The sequence below is a fragment of the Salmo trutta genome, chromosome 7 (genome assembly GCF_901001165.1).
Source record: "Salmo trutta chromosome 7, fSalTru1.1, whole genome shotgun sequence".
Taxonomy (NCBI): domain Eukaryota; kingdom Metazoa; phylum Chordata; class Actinopteri; order Salmoniformes; family Salmonidae; genus Salmo; species Salmo trutta.
The window spans coordinates 13,739,228-13,760,345 of NC_042963.1; the positions used below are offsets into that span (position 1 = coordinate 13,739,228).

General features: G+C 43.0%; 1 long non-coding RNA gene across 1 annotated transcript; it reads right to left on the minus strand.

Annotated features, from left to right (window-relative positions):
* Positions 1-5,188: 5,188 nt before the first annotated feature.
* LOC115196971 (uncharacterized) lies at positions 5,189-20,134 on the minus strand. Its single transcript, XR_003878938.1, has 2 exons — positions 19,464-20,134; positions 5,189-7,338 (listed from the first exon to the last, which is right to left on the minus strand). It is a non-coding gene; the product is annotated as an uncharacterized LOC115196971 (long non-coding RNA).
* Between the last annotated feature and the right edge of the window lie 984 nt (positions 20,135-21,118).

The following is a 21,118-nucleotide window of genomic DNA, read 5'->3' on the forward strand; positions in this document are numbered from 1 at the left end:
GGGCACCCAGTTCCAAACTTTTTACTGCACTGGGCTAAATCAGAGTCACAGTGACTCTTAGTAGTCTTAAACAAATCTACTTTGAAACACCAGACACACATGGTGATGAGCTTAATAAAAGAAGACACCTGAACCATGTCCGATATAGAGTTGAAATATATTCCATTTTGAGTACGCATCCCTACATATATCACACAAGACTGAAACGGAACAAAACTGTTTGACGTAGAAACACCAGATTTGAGTTGTTTAAAAAATGTATAATCTTTATTAATTATTAAATAGATGAATAACATTCCACCAATGAGACCAAGGAAAGAGCTACATCTATCTGCCTGTGAGCTGCTCATGGTCCGGCCAGGCACTAAGGTGCCAGTGTGAACCAGGTCTGGAACAGCCAGGGCAATACATCTATCTGCCTGTGAGCTGCTCATGGTCCGGCCAGGCACTAAGGTGCCAGTGTGAACCAGGTCTGGACCAGCCAGGGCAATACATCTATCTGCCTGTGAGCTGCTCATGGTCCGGCCAGGCACTAAGGTGCCAGTGTGAACCAGGTCTGGACCAGCCAGGGAAATACATCTATCTGTCCTTGCTATGAGATACAGCAGACAGACTGCAGTCCTAAGACAGTAAGGCACGTCTGAAACCCATAATGGCCCGATACTGACTGGCAAACACACTCCATCTCCTCTCTATCTCTCTGCGTTGTTGCCTAGGACTAGGGAGCTAGAGTACTGTCTATCATCTGCTGAAGAGTTTCATATGATTCTTAAATCCAAACACAGCAAAAAGAAAGACCAAGTAGAGACAGTTGACATTTATAAAATAATCATTTTTATTACCTTTTTGAATAAATACAATTTCAAAGTAATCAAATAACACGGTAGCTACATTGTAATACTAGATTGTCAGTAGACTTTACCTGAAACGCTGCAGTCACCTCTGTAGCTGATCAAAAGCTAGATGACCTCGTTCCAATGCTAGATTATATGTGGTGCCCACAGCGCCCTCTGCAGTTGTCTGGTGTAGTATTGCTGCCCTTCAGGGAAGGCAGTAAGTTGTATAGTTATCTCCTGATGGGGCAAAATCACTACCCTGAAACCACACAACCTACTACCTCACCCCGTGCGAACATCAGAGAGGCAGATCACGTTCATGGCAAAATAGTAAATACATCATACAAACAAAAAGTATTGAAATGAATAAAGAGCCATACCAAAACAGAACCAAATGATGCACAGATACCATATAAATGACATTACAAACATGTTATCAACTTGAGTTGGTTCATAGTACATATTCCCATCGAGGTCCAGGTGACAAGTGGGCTGCAGAGATGATGGATGATATTACAGCCACTTCAGGAAAGACAGTAAGTTGTATAGTTATCTGACAGGAAGGGTATGACCCTAAAACTATACAACCTACTACCTCACCCCAAAGGACCATCATAGACCCGACGGTCTACACTGGTACTCCAGTACCTTGTTCCCAGTCAACCAGGTCAGGAAGACAACTTGTTTTACATTTTTTAAAAGGAGATCAGAGTTTGGATCCACTTATGTAATTTCTATTTTTTTTTTTTGTTGTTGACAGGACAGATGTAATTACAAATGGACAGACAGACAGAGATGGTTACTGAAAGTAGTTCAGGGCAAAGACAGTCGGTCACCAAGGGGGCATGTGTGGTCCTGTACCAGAAGAAGACACAGAACAACGGTTAGGATTGAAGCATGAACACACAATCACAGAATCATTCACCTCCAAGCAGTCTGACACAGAGATCCTGGGATTGTCTGAAGTGTAACTCTGCTACTCAATTGGACAGCTTTCCAGACAAAGAATAAGCCTAATCCAGGACTAAAAAACATCCTTCTAGAGAACCTCCATTGAAAGAGCTATTGAGTACAGGTGGACTGTCTGTCCACACTGGTGGACAGACAGATAGGCAGTGTGGTGAATATCCTGAACCACATGTGTGCAGAGCAGCTGCTGCTGCTGTTAATGCTTCTCACCTGCTCCTTAACACGCAGAGAGAGAGAGAGGGAGTAGAGGGAGGGAGGGAGGGAGGGAGGGAGGGGGGAGGGAGGGAGAGAGAGGAAGGGAGGGAGAGAGAGAGAGAGAGAGAGAGAGAGAGGGAGGGAGGGAGAGAGAGAGAAAAACACTGGCCTATCGCCTCCTCCCTCCCTCCTCCTCCTCCTCCTCCTCCCCCTCCTCCCCCCTCCTCCCTCATCCTCCTCCTCCTCCCTCCCTCCTCCTCCTCCTCCTCCCCCTCCTCCCCCCTCCTCCCTCATCCTCCTCCTCCTCCCTCCCTTCTCCTCCTCCTCCTCCTCCCCCTCCTCCCCCCCTCCTCCCTCATCCTCCTCCTCCTCCTCCCTCCCTTCTCCTCCTCCTCCTCCTCCCCCTCCTCCCCTCCTCCTCCCTCATCCTCCTCCTCTCTCCATCAGACTCTAAGCAGCTTGTCAGGTAGCAGCATCTGAAAGGACCCAAGAGGAAAAATCTATTACCTGTAGAAAGGGGAAAACTTAAACTTGATATTTGGCTTCTTGCAACCAAATGTAAGAACAAGGTAATTGTTATAAATGAGTTTATCCCTCAATCAACTGCCTGGTGAAATGAACATAAAATGCAATTGGTGTGTTGATGCAGAAATATGCATCCAAGTACGCACATACAGTCTCTCATTCACTTCACAGTGCCTGCTGTCAAGTCATTCAATCACATTGGATAGTGCTCCTCTGCTGCTATATCCCCTAGGAGCAGGAGAGGACAGTACAGAGAGTCTTGGGAGGCCCATTGTGTCTGCTCAGTAGTAAGGAGGATTTTGTTGCCTGCATTATTAAACATAGCTTTGCTTACTGTTCTGGTAAGTGGATCACTGGAGGCTTGGCTTCTAGGTACAAACACAACATGGACGCAGACACACGGACACACACACTTTAATACATGTTTACTGGAAAGGAGCGGTCTGGGTTCACAAGGTGAAAACACTTGACCTTAGCTTGCTGATTGGACATTATCTTCTAATATGGCAGATGGCTGTAGAGTTATGATCCATAGTTGACACTATGCTGGTAAAGGAATTCCTTTGAACATGGACCAGCTGACAACATCCAGTGAGACGCAAGCACACACATACACACGCACGCCCGCACTAGGGTTCAGATGTTCATACCATCATACCGTTTCTGTTCCATACTGCGGTATAAGGTACTACCTAATGTGCAAACAAGGGGCGCTATTTCGTAAAAAAAAAACCTGCACAAAACTATTAAGGCAACAGGGATCTTGATCCAGGAGGGGGTTGAATGTCTCTGCTGTAACCAAGAAGCTTGATCTCGACATCTAACCACTTAGTAAGTTAGCAAACCAAATGCATAGATGGAGGCCTGAGATGGATATCATTTATTTGACACATCTTAGATTTCTTATAGCTATACTTAACCTAAGCAGTGGCTGTCTACAGACAGAGGCTCACAGACCTTCCTGCTCTTCATACTGTACACAGTACCTCCCTACACTCCTGCACACATGGACACACACGCACACACCCTCTCCTCAAACGTACACCCCTCTCTGCATTCCCCCTGTCAGAGCTTCTGTTGACTGGTGTGCGTGTGTGAGAGTCTATCAGTGTGTGTGTGTGTGTGTGTGTGTGTGTGTGTGTGTGTAGCCCAGAGAGGTAGCCAGGTGCAGACAGGAGGTATCCAGACAGACACGTCAGAGCGTTTAAAAAGGGAAGCATGGCTACTTAGGCCCCTGGGTTAACGGAGGGAGCTGGCATGGACATCTATTCATACCAGGTTTAGAGAGGGAGACGCATAGCGCAGGGAGCAGGTTGGCAGACCAGGTCCAGTTACACATGGGCTGGGGGGGGGGGGGGGGGGGGGGGGGGGGGTTCTGGTCAAAGTCAGACAAGCTGACCTCCCTATAACCTCTGGTGCTGATATGGGCCTTGAGAGGTATCCTGGTGTGTATGCTGTGCATGTGTGTCTGTCTATGGAGTGATATTCAGCTGTGCATGTTGACTGTATGATTAGAAAATATCTAGTGATAATCTAGCACATAGCAAATCCTCGTTAACATGGGCTGTATGGAAGCAGCATTAACCAAAGTTAGCTGACCTAGCACCAACCTCCTCTTTAGAGAAGAGAAATGGCCTCAGTCATCGCAGTGACAAGGCATGCAGCAGGGATCACCCGGAGCAGGGAGCTTTACCCACCAGCTGTTTCTCATCACACAGACAGACAGACAGACAGACAGACAGACAGACAGACAGACAGACAGACAGACAGACAGACAGACAGACAGACAGACAGACAGACAGACAGACAGACAGACAGACAGACAGACAGACAGACAGACAGAACCCTAATCCCAACCCTAAACCTAATCACTAACCCTAAACCTAAACCCTAAAATAGCTTTTTTACAAGTGAGGACAGGCAAAATGTCCCCACTTCTCTGAATTTTATAGTAAAACATGTACACACACACACACACACACACACACACACACACACACATACATACATACATACATACATACACACAAACATACACAAACACAAACGTGATAGAAATGTGATTTTCCCAATTCTACAGCACAGAGAAACATGGCATTGTGTCCTCTCTCAAAAATAAGCCAGAAAGGCCAGCCATAACTGTAGCCTCCAGGCTAACTACTATACAGGGACTGTGTGATCAGCAATATGACCCAAAATACTCTTCTGCCCACCTGCTTTATGGCTCCTGTTCTAGTCACTCCTCAAGTCTTATCGCCCCTTTGTCCTTCGTCTCAGTCATGGTCCCACTAATACCCACTAGCCACCATGCTAACAGAAGCACTGATGGAGCCACGCATCTTCCTGGTGACCCGGAGGGCCCCCCCGTCCATTAAGACAAGTCAACAGTTCTGACACGTCCACCCCTCCACTCTGGCTGCCCCCCTGCACCCCTCGATCTGACGGCGCCCCAGCCCCTGGCCATCTGATGAGACTAGCGCCTGCCGCGGAGCGCCCTGCCTACACAGAGCTCCATCTGTCGTAGGTCTATTAATAGAGGGTGGGACACATACCTCTCCTCTCCTCTCTCTGAACTGGCTGAGAGAGTGGGAGGACAGGGGGCTACAGTATATACAGTAACTTTGATGAACAGGTTAGCAGCTAGGATGGTTAGCTACTGTACATTTAGCTATGATACAGCTAGCTACTACTGTACAGTCATCTGTTGTACTGTTAGCTACAAATAGCTAATGTTAACTATAGCCGACATACAGTTAGCTTACTTACAGTTAGCTGCTGTACTTTACCGTTTGAGCCCTTGGCAGGATCAGGTCTGCCATGTAAACCACTGTTGTCAATGCTAGCTAGCTACTCAGGTTAAGTATCCTCATGAGTCATATGGGACAACCATAAAACCCATTGATAACGGGAGAATAGAAAGAGAGATCAGAGATCAAATAAATAGCTCACGAGTCCACCTCGATTGTTCCTCAGGCGTGTGAGTGTGCGAGAGTGTGCGTGGGTGAGTGTGTGTGCTTGTGGCAGTGGCAGTGTCAGTGAGTGTTAGTGTGAGATATGCGACCATGTTGCGCGGCCATCTGCTTTGTGTGTAACCATAAACAAACGCAGGCCCACCAGAGGCCAGGCAACTTCACAGTATCATTTCCACAAGGTCCGGTCTAGACTGCAAGCATGGGGAAATGTATCTATGCTGCATGTCTCTGGGTAGATGATTCACAGATAAGGTTATAACGGGAACGGTTATGCAATATCATTTATAATTCATTACCACAAATACAATATGTAGGCTGTTCTGTGCCATACTGGAGCACATGGGCAGATTAGAGGAAGGATATTAAAGAGAGAGAGAGAGAGAGAGAGAGAGAGAGAGAGAGAGAGAGAGAGAGAACAGACTAAAGAACTGAGCTATGGGGGTGTTGACTGTCTGAACAGTGTTCCACAGCCTAACATAGGCTTTTGTTGAGTCTATGTGGGTCTACTGGTAGCCTATAGGCTATAGATTCCCACATTGCTAAAAAGGGGGCAATATCTGAGTTTGCTAACATTGCTAATAAAGGAATGATGCACAGTTAGCTTAGCATAGCTAAAGACCATGGGTCTTTGAAGCCTTGTCCCTTATCCATATAGCCGTGGTAGTATGGCTAGGCAGCATGGGATCTATACACTATTGTCTGTCTAATCGAATGCCTGGCATGTGCAGAATTCCAGAGCCGCGGGCAGTACTGGGTAAGGATTTGAGGCTTGGGGCTTAGCGTGGGTCTGAGGTTGGGGTCAGGGTTGGAGCTGGGGCTGGGGCTGGGGCTGGGAACTTGGCTGAGGATGGGGCATGGGGCTGGAACTGGGGCTGAGGTTGGAGCTAGGGCTGGGGCTGGGGAAACGATAGGGGCATTGGATAGAGCTCGGGCGGCCCCGGCTCTTCTGCACTGTAAGCAGGCCAGGCAGGTTGTGTTACGGGTCAGGCCAGGCACAGACTTGCTGGGGGAGTCGAGCCAGGGTGGGGCACGGAGGGGGCCGGGGTAGGGGGCGGGGTTTTGTGCAGCTGCAGGCCTTGCCAGCATCACATTATGGGCCAATGGAAAATAACAGTTTATGGCGTCCGCCCAAGGTCAGCTCTTTGAGAAGAGGAGCTGGGAAGGGTCCAGCGGCGCTGTCTTCAAGGCTGTTTTTGTATGCAGTCAGTCAGTCAGTCAGTCAGTCGGCAACAATTAAACCTCCAAATAAGAAGAGCAGATTCTGTATTCCTTCCTGTCACTGTACATTAACATGCCTCTCTCCCCCCAATATCCTCTGGACTAGTGCCCTCTTCTCTATGCCACATCTAGCCTACCCCGTCCCTTTACTTTTACTCTCTCTCTCTCTCTCCCTCTCTCTTTCTCTCCTCTCATCCTGCTACCTGACTACTTTGGCAGAGACACACAAAATGGATGGGAGAGCTGCAGGGGGCTGGAGGGAGCTGAAGGCAGAGAGCGGACACCATTTTGTAACGGTTTCAGGCACAGCAGAGAGATAGCGGTGGTTGGCTAGACACAGAACTTTTTATGCCCCAATGGATTCTGAAGATTAGGTACGGTGTGGTGTGTGTTTGTGTGTTTTAGCCACCTGCACTTGCTAATTGCTATTTCAAATGAAGACGAGGCAGTCATAAATACTAAACAAATCCAAATCTATACAATATGATATATTACAAATTGTATTATAAAATAGCTTACAATAAGTTACTTACTGCTAGGGCTGTCCGTCTGTCTGACCATGGGGTTCTCTGATTGGCCAAAAGTCCCGTGCCATCGGCCAAGGTCTGAGTCAGTCATGCAGCCTATAGACAGAGAGAGAGAGAGAGAGAGAGAGAGAGAGAGAGAGAGAGAGAGAGAACGAGGGAGAGAAACAGCGAGAGTGAGGAAGAAGAGAGAGAGAGCTCGAGATCAGTCTGGTTCCAGGGCCTCCAGTCTCTGTAGTCTGCTGACTAATGAGCTCGCCCCACATTCTCCCCATGGTCTGACTTGGGCAAGGAAACTCATTAGTGGAGGATGTACCACACCACAATCTCTCTGCTCCCTCCACTGAACACTGAACACACACACCAAAACATTCATCAGCATGAGCACCAACAAAAATCCTAGCAACCACAACACCAACACTAACAACACAACATTTTGCTCATCAAATGACCTATATCAAATGCCTTATAAGGACTTGTGAAATAGCTCAGAGTGTAAGGTGGCTGCAAGGGTTGGAATCACAGATTCTATATTTTTTTCTTTGAAATGTAGAAATTCCATTTATTGTGGTAGTGTGTTAAGAAGGGAAGGGCAGCCGACATCGTTTAAATAAAGACTCAAGATTCTTTCTTTACCTAGACACACTGCTAATAAACTTCCATATTACATAGACGTGTACATTTAAATGTACAATGTTTTATGTACTTTATTATTATCATCTACTTCATCACATATTCGTTATTTGACTCAAAGACTAGCAGTAGAAAGATTTTTTATTTTGTTTGTCGCAAGTGGGACTCGGACCCTCACGGTATACAAAAGTTTACAAGCTTACCGCCGTAATGGAGACAGTTCTTACCATGAAGGTAAATTACCTGACAAAACCATGTATGTACATTTTGTATTATCGTGCTGCATCTTTCCTCGTAAAAGTACACGGATGTGCGTGATAGGCAAAAATACTGAAATTTGTCAAGAATGCAAAAACATGCCATGTGAATTTTGTCAAGTCAAGGATGCATGAAAATATATCGTCCAGCCCTTGGTCTAAGACCTTGTGGAACAGCTAAACTTTGAATAAGGAGGATTTGCTATCTCTCTCTGTAGCGCAAGTTGACCTATATTAAAGGGAGTATATGGAATGTTATGGAAAAACTGTTAACGTGTCTTAATGGACGGGGGGCCCTGTGTGTGTGTGTGTGTGTGTGTGTGTGTGTGTGTGTGTGTGTGTGTGTGTGTGTGTGTGTGTGTGTGTGTCGGTGTCGGTGTGTGTGTCTGTGTGTGTGTCGGTGTGTGTGTGTGTGTGTGTGTGTGTGTGTGTGTGTGTGTGTGTGTGTGTGTGTGTGTGTGTGTGTGTGTGTGTGTGTGTGTGTGCCTACAGATCTCCCATGTGATGGCGAGTGTGTGGAGGTGAAAAGGACGGAGGACGCGGGTAGTTAGTTAGTCATCATTATTCAACTCTCAACAAAGTACAGAGAGAAGGAGAGGAAGATCCCAGCGGTAGCATGGAGAGAAGTAAAGGGCTGTTCCTATTGGACCAGGGGAGAGGACCACCAATTACCAGCCTCCACTTAGCCGTGCTGCTGAAGGGTGATAATTCTGTACAAGGACATTAATTGCAGTTGGAGTTTGTAGCCTTGCAGAGGCAACCAGGGGTCTTTTATATATTGTTTCTAATGTTTGAATTACAGTTGGGCAAGATGGCCCTATGCCAGTGCATGTTTATGGCCCTGCTGTGAGTAACCCAACTCCTGTGACGACGGAGCAGAGGCAGTGGAACTGTACTGTGTTGACAAGTCAAAAGGCTTGAAGAAGAAGGTGCAGACTGCAGAGGGCAGGGGACATACAGCATCTGTGATGTGTGGGTGAACCAAGACACACTGTAGGATGTTACAGTAAAACACAACCATTTAGGCTGTAAAGGCTTTACAAAGACGCCCAACTGTTAACAGCAAGCAACAAACTACTTGAATTGTATTCTCCAAACTCCAAGTAAGAGCATAGTGTAGGTCCATATTCATTTTCTTTGCCTTGACAGTGTGAGAGGGTATTCACTTGTTCTATGACTACATGCATTTCCACAATAACCTTCACTTGGCATTTTTTGTTGTTGTTGCAATTAATTACATAAATGTAACAATATCACTATCCAACAAATTACAAGACCTAGAAATGGTTACAGCCATGTAATCAAGATATAACATTTTCAGATACATTCACTGACTAAAAGTACTAAATCTAACACACCACTAAAAGCTTTACAATCTCCTCCTACTGGCAGTCTTTAGTTTGAGAAAATGGTGGTGAGGAGAGGAGGGATTGGAGTGGATAAAATAGCAAGTGGGAGATTTCTGGAAAAAACCTTCTGACACTCTGCTCCAGTAGCCTACCTCTAACTTTACACTTCTGCAGTCTGCAATTTTTCTAGGACAAAATTGCCATGGCGACGACTGAGGCCAAAAAAGGGAAGGAATATATGAGTACTGGAAGGCTCTCAGCCCGAATGCTATCTGGAATATCACTCAGCCTGGCAGGTACATAAAACTAGTATCCATCCAAACGATGCATACTGTACTAAGGGGCCCTTTGGACGTGGTACATTACCCATTACAAACTATCTAAAACATGACTAACTAGTACCTGGAACTAGCCCAAATGCAAGTTTATTTTGCTGGTGATTTGAGTCGCTCATTTGGTCTGCTGAGGTAAACTGATTGAGTGCAGGTCAAAGTTGAGACAAAAGGGCCTACATGGGGGACTTATAGCGTTAGAGGAGGAAAATCGACATCATCCCCCAAACTCTCCCCCAGTCCAATATTATGTCATTATTACTACGCTCAGCGTCTCGGCGGAGCTCGTGTGGTTTCATGGATAAATCTCATGTGACGTGCCTGATGACATCCCGATAAACGCAGAGAGAATAAAATGGCCCCCAATCCTCAGTGGTCAGCGGCGTAATGGGCTAATGGCTTCCATGTGTGAGGAGAGGAGAGGAGAGGAAGGCATGGCTAGGGGGTCTGAGGGGAAACCTACACAGTATTTCTGCTTCTGCCTTCTCTGGCCCCAGTGTATTGCATATAATCCTGCTTTACACAGAGACTAGAGGACCTGTAGTGGCCACTGTTACCCACTCTAGTCTTCTTCAGCCTCAGTGCTGTAAACCTGGAAAGCTAGACAACACAATCTATAACTGAGGCCAGCCTTAAACATGCCAAATTCAAGTTGATTTAATTCATTTACATGGGAGAGAATAAATTAACTCTAGAATTGTATGACAAATAAAATATAAAGGGTTCTATAAACAAACAAACAAACAAAGAACATTAGTTGTTTTTACATCTACACATACATTTATGAGCTCAAGGGCTGTCCCTGAAGAAAAAAATAATATTGGTTGACCGAAAGTTGTCTGTTTTTTAACGTGTATTTCTCCATATATAGACATGTGTTTTAATATGTGTTTTAATAAAATCAACTATTTCCAGTTTGTCTGATGCTTTAAACTTACGGTTTGATGCCTGAAGAGGGTGCCAGAGATCTAGATAACCAGAAGAATAAAAAAAAACTTAACCTGACCCAACTTTTCTCCTCCCATTCCTGCTGGCTTTCCCATACTCTGCCATTACTCTCCTGAAGTTGCCAGTAATAGGCTACAGTAGGAGTCAGAAACCTTTCTCATGTGGAATTCCAATTTATCTTAGTATTTCTACCGATCTGTGTGCCAGTTATGGTTTTCATATGCAAATTTTCATTTTAAAACCTTTTCAATAATATCTCAAAATCCTTGTCATGTGGTTAATCAAAATTCGAAACCTAAAAAGTAACTTTTATTACCATTGCCACCTATGTAAAAATAGCCTAAATAAAGCCAACAATTAAAAACATTGCAGCCTGCAGGTAGAAAATATCCTGATCAAAATAAATATCCAAGGAATCACATTGGCTACACATGGCCAGTCTGCAAGGAACTTGAAACATTGTGTCAACTATTAACTAAATGGGTCCGGCCTGAAGCTTGCGCCAGCGAACTTGCAACATTGTATAAAATATTCTGGGCCCTCAGAGTTTCCCGCGTCGGGACATTCACAGTTGTAGGCTACTTGCGCTTGGGATAACAAGCAGTGCTTGACTTGGGCAGGAGCTCACCGGAGCCGAGTAGCGGCACCTTACATTATCTACTGCTTGAGCTCCTGTTCCCCTTATAGAATATTAGCTCAGAAGTATTGTGGAGCTCCTGCACCTAAATATAAACAGTACCAGAGCTCAAAATGAGAACCGGAACCTATTTCAGTCCAAGTCAAGCACAGATAAGAAGCCTATTTTATGACGTTTCAGAGCATGACATTTTTCCCTTTCACTGAGTGGTTATCGAAACGGAGAGAGCTGGAAAGATTTGTCAAATACATTGAGGAACTATTGTAATTCTCAATGGTTGTGAAAACAGACTTTGTTTGCTTGCTGTTTGAGGTGAAGAAAACATGACTTTGAGAAGCTCCACAGCTCATTAGCGGTGGTGCGTTAAGCCAATCAGAAATACTATCAGATCCCCAAATGGGCACATTTATATCCCTACATTTTCTCGTAGCCCAGGTAGCCTATAGGAATACTTCTATGAGTGCGCGTCCTTACTCAACATTGACAGGAGCGCTCCAAGCAAAAGACTGAATTGTCAAAACTCGTAAATGAAATTAAATAATCCAAAACGTGTTTCTCACAAGTGTAGCATAGCTTGTGCACTCTGCAAACAATGTGTCCACACCGACAATGAGAACAGGACGACTGGAATAACAATATTGAATGCATTAAAAGAAATGACCGTAACCAAAATAACAAACATTGTAGATAATAAATTATAGGAATTAACAGTAAATGTACTACTGGTGATTATATGTAATGGGGAATTGATATACAATAACAATCAAACTCAAACAATTCACACAATTAAGTTATGAAACGATGAATGTGCACACATTGGGAAAGAGCGCATTCTGGAGAGAGAAGTGCATTGTGCATGTGGGCGCGTGGTCAATCAGACTCCTGCAGCATTTACGGCCTCAGCAGAAGTCAGGGCATTCATACTTCTTGCGCTTTGCTGAGCAGTGCTGAGCGGTGGTCAAGGAAGTGAGTTTGTGTTTATACAGGATGTACTGCCCCCCCACCTACCGTTTTTTTTTTACCCATCTACACACAATACCCAATAATGAAAACACACCTGAGTCAATACTTTGTGGAAGCACCTTTGGCAGCGATTACAGCTATGAGTCTTTCTAGGCAAGTCTCTATGAGTTTTCCACACCTGGATTGTGCAATATTTACCAATTATTATTTTCAAAATTCTTCAAGCTCTGTCAAATTGGATGTTGATCATTGCTAAACAACCATTTTCAGGTCTTTCCATAGATTTTCTAGTAGATTTAAGTCAAAACTGTAACTCAGCCACTCAGGAACATTCACTGTCTTCTTGGTAAGTAACTTCAGTGAAGATTTGGCCTTGTGTTTAAGGTTATTGTCCTGCTGAAAGGTGAATTCCCAGTGTCTGGTGGAAAGCAGACTGAACCAGGTTTACCTCTGGGATTTTGCCTGTGCTTCGCTCCATTCAGTTTCTTTTTATCCTTAATGGTTACAAGCATACACATAACATGATGCAGCCACCACTATGCTTGAAAATAGGGAGAGTAGTTCTCAGTGATGTGTTGTATTGGATTTGCCCCAAACGTAACACTTTGTATTCAGGACATAAAGTTAATTTCTTTGCCACATCTTTAGCAGTATTACTTTAGTGCCTTGTTGCAAACAGGATACATGTTTTGGAATCTTTTCATTCTGTACAGGCTTCCTTCTTTTCACTCTGTCAATTAGGTTAGTATTGTGGAGTAACTACAACTGTGGCCTCATGGTGAAATCCCTGAGCGGTTTCCTTCCTCTCCGGCAACTGAGTTAGGAAGTACGCCTGTATCTTTGTAGTGACTGGGTGTATTGATACACCATCCAAAGTGTAATTAATAACTTCACCATGCTCAAAGGGATATTCAATGTCTGTTTTTTTTGGATTTTTTTTACCCATCTACCAATAGGTGCCCTTCTTTGTGAGCCATTGGAAAACAATTCCTGGTCTTTGTGGTTGAATCTGTGTTTGAAATTCACTGAATCAACTACCTTACAGATAATTGTATGTGTGGAGTACAGCGATGAATGAGGTAGTCTTTCAAAAATTATTTGAAACCCTATTATTGCACACAGTCCATGCAACTAATTATGTGACTTGTTAAGATCATGTTTACTCCTGAACTTATTTAGGCTTGACATAACAAAGGGGTTGAACACTTATTGACTCAGGAAATTTCCGCTTTTCATTTGTAATTAATTAGTAAAAAAAAAATGTATGAACATATTTCGACTTTGACATTATGGGGTATTGTGTTTAGGCCAGTGACAAAAAAAAATCTCAATTGAATATATTTTAAATTCAGGCTGTAACACAACACAATGTGGAAAGAAAGTCAGTGGGTTTGAATACCTTCTGAAGGCACTGTACATATAGCTAAATACTGTCCTTCCCTTGTGACTTACGGGTCAGTACATGCAGGTCTAAGTACCAAGGTTGTTGCTTCTACCAACTCACTGTCATAACACTAAGAGTTGAAAACTGGAATCCATTTAGCTAGTTAGGGCTTGTTGGAGCAGTGTTGACTTCTGAAATCTGTCAGCAATATAGAATCTGGCTAGCTGAAACTACAAGCTCACCATATTCCTATGCAGATGGGCATATAGGCTTGTATGTACAGTATAGGACTTTATCTTTATCCCTTCTCAAGATAAATACAGTCTTAATACCTAGGCCTAACTATCGTCACAAAACCTGCAAAGTAAAGCACTGTAAACCTGCATCTCATATTCAGTTGAGCAACTAGTCACATGGATGCAAAGGACTTTGCCAACGTTTTAAAATGCTTACAACAGCTAGCCAAAACCTAAATAGGGCTCTATCCAGCTCAGCATCTTACTTTTTAAAAAATGTGACTAACTCTGACTTTGCTGATAGGAAGAATGTACTTTGAGGGAGAATGTACTTTCTATGACTGTGACATGTGGTTGTCGCCCCCCCCCAGCTATCCTAAGATAAATAAGATAAGAGCGTCTGCTAAACGACTAAAAGAAAAAAAAATGTCATGGTCAATATAATACATTGTTTTATATACATAACTCAGAATGTGATGTCACTTTTGGGGCTAATCTAATAGATACAGCGGATTACATAAGATAAGATAGAAATAATTCAAGGCAAGATTGAAAATGACACAAGCCTGCACTGTATTTAGGCCTACTGGTCCGCTGATCAACCAGATGCAGGAAGACATGATAAAAAACACACCGTGCACTAAATGTCATAGGAATAACAGCTGGTTGAACCAGTTAAATCATTTCTAGCATCCTAACTGGAGATGTTGAATTTCTGGTGGGCATTTTGGTTGTGATACCCACCATCCTCAGATCTGTGCTTAATATCAGAGCAGAAAGATACTGGATAATAATACTACATCTCTAATGAATAGAAATCGAATTATTCTACATGACAATTTCTCCATTTAACAAATGAAACAAAGCACTGGTTGTTCATGGTTATGTTGTGCTGGTGGGCGATTCATTTTCAGTGTGAGTAGTGGTAAGAGTACATAGAACATTGTGCCACATGAGTCAAACCACACAGAGCCTCAAAAGACCATTTGGGTAAAAATACACATCATATGCTGAAACCTAGTTACTGTGGAGTAAATGTAGGCCTACTGTAAGAACATGATCAAATCTATTTTCACTTTTCTTTTCGTCAACCATGGATCATCAATCCAATTTGTTCAGGACAAACCTACTTTTCCGATAATACATATTTCTCAATAATCAAAAAGTGATGTGCTGAAATGAATTAGGTTTCCCTTCGTCGTATGACATATGGATCACAATTGTACAGTATGCCTACTCATTACATGAAGTACCAATGTACACATTGCACTACGCTTGCAATGCCAAACAAGATGCTAATCTCATTCCTCCACTAAAATCTATTGAATGAACTGAGAATGAATGGTTTTATGCTGACAACTAAATTGAGTATGAATTACAGACTATAGGCAACAAGGACCAATTATTAGCTGAAATGTGAGAGCCAATACGCAGTAGGCTACCTTCCAAACCCTGAGTTACTGCTAGAAATCTTTTTTAAACAGAGAAATATACACATTTGATGATAGACAAGATGACTTGTGATAACTATTAAGTATGAACATTATATTTGTCTAGAATTTACCGTACAAAGTGAATTGGGCTGATCACACTCGTTCTAACTACTCAGAAGAGAAACTCTGTCCAGATTAGTTTCAGTCCAGTCCAAACTCATGAGTTGATCTAATATAGTATAACTACGCCTCTAAACTGTTAACATACTGTAATTATCAAAAGGTATGTATTACTGTAATAACCATGAATAAAGTAATATCACACGCACACACACACACACACACACACACACACACACACACACACACACACACACACACACACACTGACTCTATGGAACCTAGGACTCCCTGGAAAACAGTGGCACGTGTTACTGAGTGGACTATCCTGGTTAAATAAATACAATTAAATGAATGACACAAACATACACACACACACACACGCACGCATGCAAGCACACACACGCAAGCACACACACACACCTAATTTATATCTCACAATTCTGTGAAACAGAATTGACCTATTTAATTCCTCCAAATGTATAAAAATTATACACACAATATATTAACAAAAGAGGATAAGAATATACTGTACGTTTTACGGGATCAAATAGTCTTTGACGGTCATTGCACTCAGTACAGTCATTCATAAAAAAATATGTGTGTGCATTGTGTCATTATTAAGGTCGTTAACCACTTTTTTTTTTTAAACGAGTTAATGCAGGATTTGGTGCAATTAATCGCAAATTCAGAATTTCTTCAGAAATCATTTACAAGAATATTGACATTTTGATTTTGTCCAAAGTAACAGTAAGCAAAATCAGTTCAATTGATAAAGCACACCTTTAACCTCAAAGTCAACTTGTTTTGACATCGCATTGTTGTTTTTAGCTGTATAGATCATGTATTTTGTGTTCAGTGTATTTCGAACGCTTACAGACAATGCAATTATTCGTGATAAAGAAAATAGTGCACTAAAATTTCAAAAAGTCAACTTGAGTTAACTGATTAACTCTGACAGCCCTTGTAATTATACAATTACATACACGAATTGACAAATGTCGTATTTCCAATGAGGATCACGTCTACCGCCATTGTCTGTATAGTTCATTAGTTATTACATTTAGCACCGCCGTACAGAGAGCACCACTTTGCATTCGAGCGGCATACGTTTATGCTGCATTGGACGTGTCTATTTACCTTTGTATTGCCACTGTATTTGAATGACGGTAGACAACATGTTGCAGCATCAAATTGAACTTTACAGGACAGTATATAAGACGCAACTCTTCTTTCAAAAAAAGAAGGAAATGGCTACCCGTCAAAGCACCTTGCAATCAATAATCGACCAGTAATCCCATTTATATACAATTTTGACAAAATAACTGTTTGCAAAGAAAATCTAACACAGTAGACCTATTTTGTGTGTGATAATAATCAAAACCAACTATCGAAGTTGGGGCCTTGAAAATAATTTGTCATATGGAATCCCATTACCAGATTTTCCGGACTGTTACGACCCCCAAAAAACACAAACTACATCTACGCTTGGTTTCACTGCCAATACAGATATTATGTTGAAATGCTATGTCATCTAGAGGACCAACGTCAATGGACAGGAAATGTCAGTCGCAACAGAAACCCAGAGTAAATGCAAGGTCAAGTTCAAGTCCAAATTTACATTCAAGTTCAAACGCTCAAATTCAAATTCACAGAGGTGTCTATTTTAAACCTGCAGTTTCCTATTTGCAACACAATAAGTGGTCTGCTTACACACAGTTCACAGCTCACACACACAGTAATGAAATAAAGAAAGATATAGTAGTTTACCACCATTTATTCAATGATTCATTATTAGAAATGGACAGAAAATAATCATTTTTACATTTTCACTCATAGGATTGCAGCTTTACACATTTTAACGATCTGTGTGTGTATATGTGTGTGCATGAGCGTTTGTGTGTGTGTGTGTGTGTGTGTGTGGTGTACAAGCGCACATTCGTATGCTGAGTCCACCCAAATAATTGTCTGTATCTGTGTGTACCTACTGTACAGTATAATGGACTTCAATTCACAGTATGTGAAGGGCTGTCCAGGAGCTATGCTTGGGCAGGTATAATGTTACAGAGAGAGAGAGAGAGAGAGAGAGAGAGAGAGAGAGAGAGAGAGAGAGAGAGAGAGAGAGAGAGAGAGAGAGAGAGAGAAAAAAAATATACTGCAATTGCTTATGACCGTGCCATCTGCCCCTCCACATGCAGCGGAGCTAACTACCCCTGGAAGACAGCCACCCCCGCCAAAAAGGCCTTAGGGGTGAGGTGGCGCACTCAACTGCCAGTCGAATTCATGTACTTATGAAGGTAAGCAAGTGGGCACATACAGTATATCCATGGCTAAATTAGGCCTACCTTTGTGACCATGAATTTCCATGTATGTAATGGACTGAATACAAACTACTAACACAAAGCTTCTCAGTAAAGGTCTCCCCGCTCATCATTTGAAAAAGCGTAAAGTAGGTAATAATTAGGCCTATGCTTTTTAGAATGCAGTCTTAAGCAGGCATGTGTTGTTACTGGCAATGCACTGCGAGATGTGTTTATCAATCGACGAGCACACAAAATGATAGAGCAAGTTCAACATCCAATGTAACCAAATTCCCCGTGTTCATGAAAACCGTGACTATTTTGCTCAAAACCTCACAGATAGGCATTTCACAATTAAGTGAAATATTCAATAGCATTATAGTGATACAATTTAAGGGTATTGGAGAAAACATGGTGATTGAGTGTGATCTGCTGAAATAAAATGTTGTGCCAGCAACACATAATATCAAGTCTGAATTATTATTATTATAGCTAGATAACTAGATTCTAATTTATTTTGTAGCAGCCATATTACAATGAGAAGACCCTAACACACTGAATATATTTGTTTAAGTGTGTGTGTGTAAATTACAAGTCTGATTTACTTATTTGCTTCAATATGAGTTTTTTTTTAAGAAAAATGAGCAGAGTATAATTTATCAGAGGGAAATATCTGTGCATTGCAGGGACTTGACTTTTTACTAATTGTATTATAATTGCAATCATATATTGAAAATGTAGGTATGTACAAAAAATGCTGTACTATGCTGCTGTATATATAAGGGGTATAATAGAGCAACAGGAGCTACACACACACACACACACACACACACACACACACACACATGCGCCTTCTCCTATTGTTCAAAATAACCCATGCAAAATAAAAAATCGTATCAATATAAATCAAGACTTCGACGGACAACAAATACACCTGTAAATAAATGATAATTCCAACCCAGCCTTAATTGACAGATGAGTCATTGGGAAAGATAAAATTATTGAACAAATTGGGTACCACAATGTATCACTCCACACACATTGTCACCTAACCGAAAACCGCATCACTCACATGAAATATCTCTACAAACGTGACCCCACGATTACCAACGAAATCACATTCATTTGGCAGTAATCAATGGACCATTAACGGATACCTCTGGTTTTAAGAAAAACACATTTGCAATATTATTAAATAACTGTGTTGTGTAGAGGTCACAGTATTATACGTTTTGAGTTTGAGTACTAATACATGGTGATTTGCCATGAAAAAAAACGCTTTCATAACCAACATAAAGTACTACCTTCGTGCAATGCACGACTATATGCAATGGATTCCGATTGCGGTTTTTGGTTCAGCACTTGCATCAAAATAAAACATGTACTATAGTGTATGAAGTCCATTATTTTGTACAATGAGTGTTATAAACAAAGATGATACTATACACAATTCAACACATGTACGCAATGAATACACACACACACACACACACACACACACACACACACACACACACACACACACACACACACACACACACACACACACACACACACACACACACACACACACACACTTAAACACACACACACACACTTAAACACACACATAAAGAAACAGGTATTACTTACAAATATTCTGCAGTAGAGGCGATTCCAAAACGTTCCCGAATCCGGGGGTGAAATTCTCAGCAGCTTCTCTCTTCCTCTCTTTTTTCCCCGCTGGATCCACATCTCTGTTGAGGAGAACAGAAATCCATCAGCCTCTGTGTCCCATGCAGCTCTGGCAGAGCAGCAAGCTAGCCAGGCAGGCAGAGAGGCACGCAGGCCCAGTGACTCCCCAGGCAGTCCCCCTCGTAGCCCAGCCCAGCCTCAGCCCAGAGCCCCAGCCTGGGCTGCTGCTACCTCGCCTGGCTGCCGTAGGCTGGGCCCAGGCCTGGCGGGCCCTGCAACAAAAGGAGGCCATGAGGCTGTCTGGAAGGCTCCAGCTAAAACCCTCTGCTAGTTAACAAGTCTTTGAAGGAGGAATGTTAGCAAACAGACAAACAGCATGTCTGATGCATGCAAATAGCACAACCAGTCCAGTCACAGCCTTGGCTGCCTACATGAATAATTCAGCAGTCTGGAAAAAAGGACCCCCCCCTCCTCTCCTCTCCTCTCTTCCCTCTCTCCGTCTTCCCAACTCGAATGCCTTCGCTACCGAGAAAGTGTATTCAGACCTCCGTTCCCCAAGCTGTCCCAGCCCCTGAAATCACTTTTAACACTTAACACAAGCATGCATCGGCGGCACGAAACGACATGCACAATCACTTCTTATGTTTTCGCTGCAACATTTTTCCAAATTCAATCGCTGCATTTTTCTGTCATTGCCTTTTCCTGTCTTTTGTTTGGAATTGGCTCCTGTCCCAGAAAGAGCTCCAGCCCAGCACTCACTCCTCTGTTACGAAAAAGAGCCAGTGAGAGAGAGACAGAGAGAGAGAGAGAGAGAGAGAGAGAGAGAGAACGAGAGAACGAGGGAGGGAAAGAGAGGGAGCAAGAGGGAGAGAAACAGCGAGAGTGAGGAAGAAGAGGGAGGTGCAGTATTTCCAGGCGAGAGAACTGATGGCGCTCACGAAGGGCACGTCTTTAACACGCAGACGTACCACACGCTCAGAGACTGGACACGTTCTCCTGCTTGTCATCCACAGACAGTCACTAGAAGGAAGAGCGTGAAAAAGAGAGAGGGCAGTAGGAATGACGCCCGTACGAACACAGCTCCAGGAGGAAGAAGGCTCGTCACGTGGCGAGATACAAACACGACCAAACGACGACAGAAAATAATAAGACCTTGAAAATACACACCGCCAAACTCTTTCAAAGGAAAATATAAAACTCTGGGTATCAGTGCAGATGAAAAAATAACACCCAAAGAGAAGAAATAACACCAAGATCCAAACTGATGCAAAAATTGCCGCACAAAACTACGGAAAGGCCCCAAAAAAGCTACTTGTTGCCAGGTTTTTGCAGAGCCGTTGTGTAGATATTTGGAGGCAGAGGGTTAAAATCCAGCTAGTAGTAAAAAAAAAAAAAAAAAAAAAAATCTCCTCTATGGAAGGGCGGGCTGTGGGGAGGCCCTGACTGTAGAAATAGCAGCAAACCTTTGTTCTTTTTTTCTCCCCACAGAGCTCGAGTCTCCCCCCTGCGTGCGGCTGGAGCTGAGAACAGGGGAGCGAGCGATAGAAGAGACGAGGCAGCAAGCGCAGAGTGAAGGAGAGAAAAGCTCGACTGATGATGAAATAGGAGGTGCG